The sequence below is a fragment of the Entelurus aequoreus genome, linkage group LG05, assembly GCF_033978785.1.
Source record: "Entelurus aequoreus isolate RoL-2023_Sb linkage group LG05, RoL_Eaeq_v1.1, whole genome shotgun sequence".
In the NCBI taxonomy this organism is placed as follows: domain Eukaryota; kingdom Metazoa; phylum Chordata; class Actinopteri; order Syngnathiformes; family Syngnathidae; genus Entelurus; species Entelurus aequoreus.
In genome coordinates this window covers 74,089,953-74,101,556 of record NC_084735.1, presented here as the reverse complement: position 1 = coordinate 74,101,556, position 11,604 = coordinate 74,089,953, and the positions used below count along the sequence as shown (strand labels likewise).

Genomic DNA, 11,604 nt, shown 5'->3' with positions numbered 1-11,604 from the left:
ATATATATATATATATATATATATATATATATATATATATATATATACATATATATATACATATACATATATATATATATAATATATATATATACACACACACACACATACTCATTTTTATAAATAAGCATGTTTTATACAACATAGAAACCTTAATTTATTTTTACAATTGTATTAATTCTTAAGAGAAGCATGTAAATTAGTCAGTAAACAAACTTGAAATATAAAGTTTAATAATATACAAAAAAAAAATCGAAAAATAATCCACACTTTTTGTACGAATTTTATCCAAGTATAAAATTGTTTTATACATTTTTTACAACTGTATTCATTTTTAATGAGAATCATTAACTTGCCAGTAAAAAGTCTTAAACTATTAAGTTTCATAATATAAAAAACAAACAAACAAACAAAAAAACAAACAACCCTGCACACTTTGTGTACGATTTTCATCCAAATATAGAAACCTTTATTTTCTTTTGTTATAATTCTCGGCAAAAAATATCATACAATTCCAGCTTCATTGTACACTTTGTTAAATATCTAAATAACCGTTTACACTTGTAACGTCAGTAGAAAATGACAATAGAGATTTTTCATTTACGTACAAAACAACATTGGCTACACGTGGATTGGTCACATGACATAAACACAAGAATAGGATTCATTCCTATTTTTCATACGGTAGGACTGATTAGATCTTGAAGAATTTTTTTTTTTTTCAAACAAAAAACAGGGGCACAATAAAAAAAAACTTTGATTGTACTTTAGAAGATTTACATGTTCCAGGCGGCCTGAACATGTTCATTTAACCCTCTCTAGAATTAGCACCAGTTGAAGATGTTTCGGCTAATTGGACTAAATAAAACACATTTTTGGAGTTTCCACCGAAGATTACACGATGTATGGGATTACACGCACCCAAAAGTGCATATGAAGATATGAAAAAGAAACAAACACTAAAATGTCACATTTAAGGATCACGAGAAGAACCACAAGACTAAAATAAGAAGACAGCATAATACCAATAAAGAAGTTCCCTTGATTATATCCTCCTGAGAACTGGAACCTTCTGCAGTGAACTTTTCTTTTTGATACATGGAGTTTTTTTCTTTTTTACCTTGACATGTTTCAACTGTCACCCGCAGCCTAAAACAGGGGTTCTTAACCTTGTCGACCTCAGGGCCCAACGTTTCTACTACAGAGGGGTCTGGGGCCCACTCAAATATACACACTGAATTAGTAATCTTACTCTTGATTGCAATCGTATTCAATAATTATATCTAACCTACTTACAGTTTAATCACAAAGATTATTATTTATTTATTAACACATAAACCTTCGGCTTAGGTCAGGCTCATTATAACAATAAGTACTAATCAAATATGCCGCATAAGAAGAGACATAAGTCTTTCATATACAATTATGTTGTGCTAAAATACATAAACCAAATTATTAATGACTGTCAATAAATTTAAAGTGCAAATGAAAAGACAGCTTCACCACTTTAGTCATAATTTTTGCGCTTAAGAAACTTCTCTATGACTTTAGCGCCAGACTTTTTCTGTTTATTTGATATTGTCATTACTGCCACCAGTGGTGGAAAAGTGTATTACAACTGAGTACCGATGCGACCGATATGGACCACAGCAGAGAAAGATATTTTTGGGCGCCCCAACAAAGGCAGAGTCGTGTATAAAGAGAGTATGGCCAACTACACAACAGGCGCCATGTTTGCTACCAAGGACGTGGGCGGCTGTGCCCGAATGCATTCAACTGCTGTCATTTTGACAAAGTAAAACAAAATATTACATCTAAATATACTTCTAAACATACTCCAGCTTATAAACGTACAATATCAATCAATCAATCAATCAATCAATCAATCAATGTTTATTTATATAGCCCTAAATCACAAGTGTCTCAAAGGGCTGTAAAACATGCTTTTACCTTGCAGTGTTTTGTGCACTCTTACACGCAACAAAAATATTACCCTCATTTTGCCAAAATTTTCATTAGCTTTGGACCAACATTCCCAGGAAAATTGTGACGTTTGCATGAAGTATGTCAACTGTGGTGTATTTTGTAATCACTGTATGTGTCACTCGTTATGTATTGTTATAACTGATCTTTCTTTTTTGTAACATGCCAAAATGATTCCCGGGCACGGCTACCCGCTGCTGCTCACTGCTCCCCTCACCTCCCAGGGGGTGGAACAAGGGGACGGGTCAAATGCAGAGGTTAATTTCACCACACCTAGTGTGTGCGTGACAATCATTGGTACTTTAAATTTAACTTTTTAAGTGAATAGGTGTACTTTTGTACTTATTTAACCATATTTCTGCACAATAACTCAGATATGGTAACACTGGTGAGCAGTAGAGAATATGGAGGGATTTTTGGTCCAGAACATATTTTGCTTTATTTAGACAAGCGAACATCAGTATTCAAGGACAACTTTAAAACAAATGTGTATATCAGTGGTGGGGGTTAAACTATGGAATTCTCTTTACAATGCGATAAAAGATTGTAAAAATGTATTCCAATTGAAAAAAATATATAAAGACAGAACAATAAAATCATATGAGCAGCCATAAGTGTTTACATTTTGCTTTATATTTATTATTTTACTTATTTTTTTCCTGGTTTTGTATCATCCCGTGATGTGTATATTACTTCTTTTGTTTTTTTTGTTCGGTTTGTACTTCATGAGGTTTTGCACTTGTGTATTTTTTGTGTGTTTTTTTTGGTTTGTTTTTGTTATATTTGGATGTAATTGTTGGTTTATATATCATTAAGTAAGACTACGTATTAGGTTGAAGGGGGCAGGAAAATATAAGATTTTTCTTCATCCTGCTCCTTCTCAGGCATTGATGTGTAACTGTATAACTGAATAATTGTGGTATAATTGTCTATCAAAGATGCACATCAATGAAGGAGATAAATAAAAATGAAATGAAATGATAGAAAATGGATGGATGGATGGATTTTTGACGTATTTCTTGCCATACGTTTTTTTTTTTTTAAATGAGATTTCCAGTTCAAATTACTCATCTATTATTATTTCTTGTACTCTTTCAATGTCTACTCCGTGTATTTGTGTTTGACTTTCTCTTCTACTGTTACCAAATAGCATTGTTTTAGTTTGACTCAGATTCAAAGATAGTCTGTTTTCGTCAAAACATCTGTTATATTTTTTCTGCTATTATTTGTATTAGCACAAGGAGGAAGTCATCGAGGAAGCGCCGCAGACACATAGCATCAGCTCAAAGTTAGTAGCAGTCATGGCGCCCTGTAGTCACGCTAGTGCCTTTTGACCAATCATTGAGGAGAACGCCTGAAACCGGGTTGGCCGTACTCTCTTTATACACGACTCTGAACAAGAAAAAAATTAAACTAAACTATACTGGAGTAAATTCAACTGACAAAAGGGAAAACCGGAGTTACAAATGTCTACTCTAGAGCAGTGTTTTTCAACCACTAGTGTGCCGTAAGATACAGTCTGGTGTGCCGTTGGAGATTATGTAATTTCACCTAATTGGGTTAAAAATAGTTTTTGCAAACCAGTAATTATAATCCACAAATGTGCCGTTGTTGAGTGTCGGTGCTGTCTAGAGATCGGCAAAGTAACCGTGTAATACCCTTCCATATCAGTAGGTGGCAGCAGGTAGCTAATTGCTTTGTAGATGTCGGGAACACACCTTTTTACATGCAGGTAAAAAGGTGTGTAACGCTTAAACCAAAAATAAACAAAAGGCGAGTGCCGCTAAGAAAAGACATTGAAACTTAGGGAAGGCTAGGCAAAACGAGGCTAAAACTGAACTGGCTGCAAAGTAAACAAAAACAGAATGCTGGACGACAGCAAAGACTTACAGCGTGTGGAGCAGACAGCGTCCACAAAGTACATCCGTACATGACATGACAATCAACAATGTCCCCACAAAGAAGGATAGCGTCCGCACATTTTAAATAGTCTTGATTGCTAAAACAAAGCAGGTGCGGGGAATAGCGCTCAAGGAAGACATGGAACCGCTACAGGAAAATACCAACAAAAGAGGAAAAGCCACCAAAATAGGGGCGCAAGACAAGAACTAAAACACTACACACAGGAAAACACCAAAAAAAACGAAATAAGTCCTACTTTGAGACAAGAGCTATAGTGATACATGGTTGGTTATGGTTTGAATTTATATCCAACAATTGCGAGAACGACTTTTTATTGTCAATATCGGCTGCTGAGTTTCATTTCTTTTTATGTCTTCTGCTGGCGGTGTGCCTCCGAATCTTTTCAATGAAAAAAAAAAAAAGTGCCTTGGCTCAGAAAAGGTTGGAAAACACTGCTCTAGCGGACGCTGGTTCTCAGGAGGATAAACATACTTAGGACTGAAAAAGTAGGGGGGCGATAAATCAAACACGACATCCCTTCAAAATAAAGGTTGTGGTTTACTACTAAAATAGTTGTACTCACTCATTTACGTCTTGGAAGTGGGCGGTGCCTTTGGGGTGCCTTGCCAGGGTCACGGTCCAATCAGTGTCAACTGACTAGAATCATCCGGGTATTTGTCCAACACACACACACACATACATACACAGATACACAAACACACTCCTAACATTTTCAACAAGGCACTAAGATTTCATTCAAGTGTATCACAAGTGCATAAAAGTTGCTACGGGACGCCAAGCTCCCCCCGGGGGAGCAACATTGTGGGCGCCGCCTCTAGTCCTGGAGTAAGGGCCCCCATGCTGGCGCTATATGCTAAAAGTGATGTCAGCTGGGTGGACGCCGCCGCCCATAACGAGCCCCCCGCGTTCGTTGGTCCGTCCATCCAGCAAGGAGGGCAGCAGCAAAATAGACCAGAAAGGAGGCGATAGCAGCTGGAAAAAGTACATTTTCCAAAGTTAAAAACAGACAGGAGGAGAGGAAAGTGATGGACAGCAGATTATATCAAGTTGCAGGCGAAGGCAGGAGGGTGGTGGGAGACTGGGGGGGGGGTATCAATCCTCCCGGGGATTTTTTCGAACGGTTCTGCCTGGCTTCACCCAGGTGTCACAACCACTTAGGCTCAGCCAGGAAGAACAGGCGACGACACCACCACCCGGGGACGCCGCCGCCCGCCCCCCCGAGCCCCGTGGCAGGATTGCGTTGTCGAAGGCGGCGAGACAGAGAGGATTTGTGAGGTGGAAGACATGGAGATAAACTGGAGGTGTTCAAATCAGGAACCCGGCGGGCGAGGAGAGGCTGCAAATAAGAGTCATGGAAATAGGAGGCAGGAATGTCGGCACATTCGGGGACCAAAGCCCCCCATCAGTCAAACTTCCCGGGCGGACGGGTGGCAGCTCAGGCGGCCGCCTGGCGGTTGAAGCCCTCCAGCACGTCGTCGTTGGTTTTGTCGAAGAGCCACCGCTGGCTGGCGGAGGCGGGGTCGCACGTGTTCATGAAGACGCGGCGCTCGCCGGCGTTGCTGTCGATGCAGCTGTTGCTAACGGGGTGATACAAGCTCTTGTCCTGATAGAGGACGCAAACAGGAAGGAAGGACACAAAGTGGTTGTAGCGAAGTAGAAAAAAGATGGCCTGTGTCCAAATAGCACACACATAGCACACACAGTCGTGGCCAAAAGTTGACGTACACTTGTAAAGAACATAATGTCATGGCTGTCTTGAGTTTCCGATCATTTCTACAACTCTTATTTTTTGGTGATAGAGTGATTGGAGTAGGGATGTCCCGATCCAGGTTTTTGCACTTCCGATCCGATACCGATGTTGTTTTTGCACTTCCGATCCGATACCGATACTGGCAGAAACTGGCCGAGCATGTATTAAAGTTTAAAGGCCTACTGAAATGAATTTTTTTTATTTAAACGGGGATAGCAGATCTATTCTATGTGTCATACTTGATCATTTCGCGATATTGCCATATTTTTGCTGAAAGGATTTAGTATAGAACAGGGGTCGGCAACCTTTACCACTCAAAGAGCCATTTTGGCAAGTTTCACACATTAAAGAAAGTAATGGGAGCCACAAAATATGTTTTTAAAATTTAAAATGAAAATCACCGCATACAAAGCTTAAACGCTTTGTGCTATGTTAACTAGGGGTCTCAGACACACGCACCGGCACGTACTTTAATGTGGAAATTTGATGTTAGTGCAGCCCGCGAGTTTTGAATGAATGTCGCTTGCGTCATACTTGCCAACCCTCTCATTTTTCCCGGGAGACTCCCGAATATCAGAGCGTGATGACACTGCATTTGGCGCCCTCTAGAGTCTGCCCAATCAGTGTATCTGCTCGGCCACAAGTGGAATGCAGCTTTGGCTTGATAGAGTTACAGACAGCAAGGCTACTAAGTCAACAGCCACACATCTTACACTGACGGTACCAATACCCAGAATCCCATGCAGCCCTAACTCTTCCGCTCAACCAACGCACGGAGAGGGGGGGGTTGATGTGTGGGGGGATTTGGTGGTAGCGGGGGTGTATAATGTAGACCGGAAGAGTTAGGGCTGCATGGGATTCTGGGTAATGGTTGTGTTGTGTTTATGTTGTGTTACAGTGGGATGTTCTGCAGAAATGTGTTTTTCATTCTTTTTTGGTGTGGGTTCACAGTGTGGCGCATATTTGTAACGTAACAATGTTAAAGTTGTTTGATACGGCTACCGTCAGTGTAAGCTGTGTGGCTGATGAGTAAGTATGCTTTGCTGTCTCCTGTGTGAGCAAGTAATAACAACATGCAACATGTGGCTGGACTGGTACGCTGTATGTAAATGCTATAGAGGACAATTACTGCAGTGCAATTAGGGCATGCCCTTTATATAGAAATTAGAGTGTAAATAGGATTATATTTTCCTGGGAGTAGTCTATGAGAGACACTGACATCCATAAGTCTCCTGGGAAAATCGGGGGGGTCGGCATGTATGTAGCTGAGCCACATCAGAGTGGTCAAGGAGCCGCATGCGGCTCCGGAGCCGCGGGTTGCCGACCCCTGGTATAGAACAACGACGATAAAGATTGCAACTTTTGGTATCTGATAAAAAAAAAGGCTTGCCCCTACCGGAAGTAGCGTGACGTAGTCGAACATATACGCAAAGTTCCCTATTGTTTACAATGATGGCCGCATGAAGTGAGAGAGATTCGGACCGAGAAAGCGACAATTTCCCCATTAATTTGAGCGAGGATGAAAGATTTGTGGATGAGTAAAGTGCAAGTGAAGGACTAGTGGGGAGTTGAAGCTATTCAGATAGGGAAGATGCTGTGAGAGCCGGGGGTGACCTGATATTCAGCTGGGAATGACTACAACAGTAAATAAACACAAGACATATATATACTCTATTAGCCACAACACAACCAGGCTTATATTTAATATGCCACAAATTAATCCTGCATAAAAACACCTGCGTGTTTGTTACGCTAGCTCCTCTGCTAGCTCCTAGCTCCATAGAACACGCCAATACAATTCAAACACCTGATCAACACACACAATCACTCAGCCCAAAAGACCGTTCACCTAACCCAAGGTTCATAAAGCTTATATATTTTTAAAAAGTTACGTACATACGCAAAAAAAAGTTGCGCACATACGGTCAAGCGATCAAATGTTTAGAAGCCAAAGCTGCATACTCACGGTAGCACGTCTGCGTCTTTGTCATCCAAATCAAAGTAATCCTGGTAAGAGTCTGTGTTGTCCCAGTTCTCTACAGGCGTCTGTGTATCGAAGTCAAAAGTCCTCCTGGTTAGAGTCTCTGTTATCCGAGTTCTTCCATCTTGACTGCATCTTCCGGGAATGTAAACAAAGAAGCGCCGGCTGTGTACTGTTGTTGCTGACTACGTTCGAAAAATACGTCCATTTCGCACCGACAACTTTCTTCTTTGCTTGCTCAGCTTCCTTCTCCATAATGCAATGAACATGATTGCAACAGATTCACGAACACAGATGTCCAGAATACTGTGGAATTATGAAATGAAAACAGAGCTTTTTCGTATTGGCTTCAATGTGGAAGGCATACCCGTGTTCGCCGGGCTACGTCACGCGCATACGTCATCCTCAGAGGCGTTTCGAACCGGAAGTTTAGCGGCAAATTAAAAATGTCACTTTATCAGTTAACCCGGCCGTATTGGCATGTGTTATAATGTTAAGATTTCATCATTGATATATAAACTATCAGACTGCGTGGTCGGTAGTAGTGGGTTTCAGTAGGCCTTTAAAGTTATTTAGCCTACTTAGTTGTCAGATTCATGTTGAAAAGGGTTTTAGTACTCTTGATTACAACTATCCAGCTGAATTACCCGTAATTTCCGGACTATAAGCCGCACCTGACTATAAGCCGCACCAGCTAAATTTAGGGGAAAATACAGATTGCTCCATATATATGCCGCACCCGACTATAAGCCGCAGGGTTTTGATGTGTAATTACCGTAGTATATAGGGGTTCCTGCTACCACGGAGGGGATTGTCGGGACAGAGATGACTGTTTGGGAACGCAAAGCGTCCCATTTATTAACAATAAATCTTTCAATCATTCAATCAAACTTTCACATCTTTGACATGGCGAACAGCATTCGTGCAGAGTACAAATAATACAACGGTATTACCGGTAGTCAGTCTTTAATCATTGTGTCATCGTCTTCCTCCTGCGTACTAAAACCACCGAAATCCTCTTCGTCGGTGTCGGAAAAGAACAGGTCCAAAATGGCGTCGTCAGCCAAGTCAAGGGTACGTGCAGCAGCTCTATTTCCTTCTTTGACAGCCAGATCGATTGCCTTTAACTTAAAAGCAGCATCATATGCACTTCTCCGTTTGTTTTCCATATTGAGGGTGTTTGCATGAACACTTCCTTCGCGCAAACTGTCGCTGACGCTCTCCTACTCTTTGTTTTGCTCTCGTTACGTGGCGCCAGATGTCTGCCTCGGTCTCGCGCATCCTCGGTAGTGCGCGCCCCTGGTTACCGTAAGCCGTAAAAAAAGCCGTAAAAAAGCCGCACCGTCGTAAAAAGCCGCAGGGACCAAAACGAGGGGAAAAAGTAGCGGCTTATAGTCCGGAAATTACGGTAGGTGAGTTTGAATAATACACAATGGAGATGTTGACGTGCGGAGTTTCAAACACTCTTCATATTAGCAGTAATGCTACTTTTTATAGCAACGCTTTTGCCCCACACTTGACAAATTACGGTTGTCTGTTCGACATATTCCCACTTGAAGCCAAACCACCGCCAGACGATGGACCCCCTGCTGTTTTTCTTGGGAATTAATGAATTCTTCCTTCATTATTACCGCTCACACGGCTACGCTAGCATCACAGCTAACGTTAGCCATGCTGCTACCTCTCTGCTGGGAGGGGGCGTATACGTATTTGACGTATGACGTGACAGTATGTGACGTGTGTAAGAAGGTGCGCTCGCTGTCTGTGAGAAGCAGACACAAGAAGGAGTGGGAAGAGCCTGTCGTGTAATGCCCGCAGCTAAAAGCAACTGCGTGAGAACATATACTCGAATATCACGATATAGTCATTTTCTATATCGCACAGAGACAGCTGACATTTTTATCGGTAACTTTTAATTCACATGGCCGTCTTAACGGTTAGGACACAGACCTGTGGATGTGTTGAAGGTGTGCTGTAAAATGCGGAACGGAAATTACGGAGCAGCAGAAAAGTGGAATGTATTATTTAAATCGGTGCGTTGGAAAACACGGACCGGCATTTTTTAAAAAACTGGATCTGGATCGGCATTTTCCCATGCCTTGCAGATACGCATTTTTTGGCAAATATCGGCGGCCGATCCGATCCAAATATCGGATCGGGACATCCCTAGATTGGAGCACATACTTGTTGGTCACAAAAAACATTCATGAAGTTTGGTCGTTTTATGAATATATTATGGGTCTACTGACAAATCTGCTGGGTCAAAAGTATACATACAGCAATGTTAATATTTGGTTACATGTCCCTTGGTAAGTTTCACTGCAATAAGGCGCTTTTTGGAAAGCCATCCACAAGCTTCTGGTGGAATTTTTGACCACTCTTCTCGACAAAATTGGTGCAGTTCAGCTAAATGTGTTGGTTTTCTGACATGGACTTGTTTCTTCAGCATTGTCCACATGTTCTCAATGGGATTTAAGTCAGGACTTTGGGAAGGCCATTCTAAAACCTTAATTCTAGCCTGATTTAGCCATTCCTTTACCACTTTTGACATGTGTTTGGGGTCATTGTCCTGTTGGAAGACCCAACTGCGCCCAAGACCCAACCTCCGCACTGCAAAAAGTCAGTGTTCAAAAACAAGAGAAAAAAATACAAAAATTAGGGGTATTTTATTTGAACTAAGCAAAATTATCTGCCAATAGAACAAGAAAATTCGGCTTGTCAAGACTTTCCAAAACAAATAAAATTAGCTAACCTCAATGAACCCAAAAATACCTTAAAGTGTATTCTCACTGATAACAAGTGCACTTTTCTTGGTAGAAAAAAAAGAAGAGAGCTTTTTGCTCAATATGTGGAAAAATATTCTTAAATTAAGTAAATGCTAGTGCCATTATCTTGACATAATGATATGCACTCGGCATGATGATTTTTTTTTTCATGCTTGAAGTAAGAAATTATTACTTTAAAAAAGTAGTTTTATACTTATAAGTGTTGATGACACAGTTTTGCATCAGTTGATATTCTAGTTTCAAGCATGTTTTACGCAATATAGGTCATCAAATTTTAGCAACAAGCTGTAATATCTTACTGAGATCATTTAGGACCAAAACCCTTAAAACAAGTAAAACACTCTAACATAAAATCTGCTTAGTGAGAAGAATTATCTTATCAGACAGAAAATAAGCAAATGTTACCCTTATTTGAGATATTTAATCTTACTTTGATTTCAGTTTTTGCAGTGTGATGATTTTAGGTTGTCCCGAAGAATTTGGAGGTAATCCTCCTTTTTCATCGTCCCATTTACTCTCTGTAAAGCACCAGTTCCATTGGCAGCAAAACAGGCCCAGAGCATAATACTACCACCACCATGCTTGACGGTAGGTCTGGTGTTCCTGGGATTAAAGGCCTCACCTTTTCTCCTCCAAACATATTAAGCTGCTTTGAAATGGCTCCAAGTGACTTTCCTGATTTGTTCAAGTCCATGATTCGCTTTTTCAGATCTGTGCTGAGTTCCTATGACTTTCCCATTGTCGCGTTTGTAACCGAGTCTAATGACTGCATCACATGAGCCCTATTTAAATGGGCTCAGAGAAGTCAACAGGTGTAGTCAATCACAATCACTGACATGAAGTTAAGAGGCCATGCCATGAAGCTAATTTGATTTGATTATAACTTTTCCACATCACCAAAACTGATAATGTATGTTGCTGTATGTATACTTTTGACCCAGCAGATTTGGACACATTTTCAGTAGACCCATAATAAAGTCCTAAAAGAAACAAACATCATGAATATTTTTTGTGACCAACAAGTATGTGCTCCAATCACTCTATCACAAAAAAAAATTAAAGGTTGTAGAAATGATTGGAAACTCAAGACAGCCATGACATTATGTTCTTTACAAGTGTATGTAAACTTTTGACCACGACTGTACGTGCTACATATCGTGTCATGGACCGTAAAAAATAAA

General features: G+C 40.5%; 1 pseudogene; it reads right to left on the bottom strand.

Annotated features, from left to right (window-relative positions):
• Nucleotides 1–384: 384 nt before the first annotated feature.
• LOC133649966 (polypeptide N-acetylgalactosaminyltransferase 10-like) overlaps nucleotides 385–11,604 on the bottom strand; it is a 60,799-nt pseudogene continuing 49,579 nt past the window's right edge.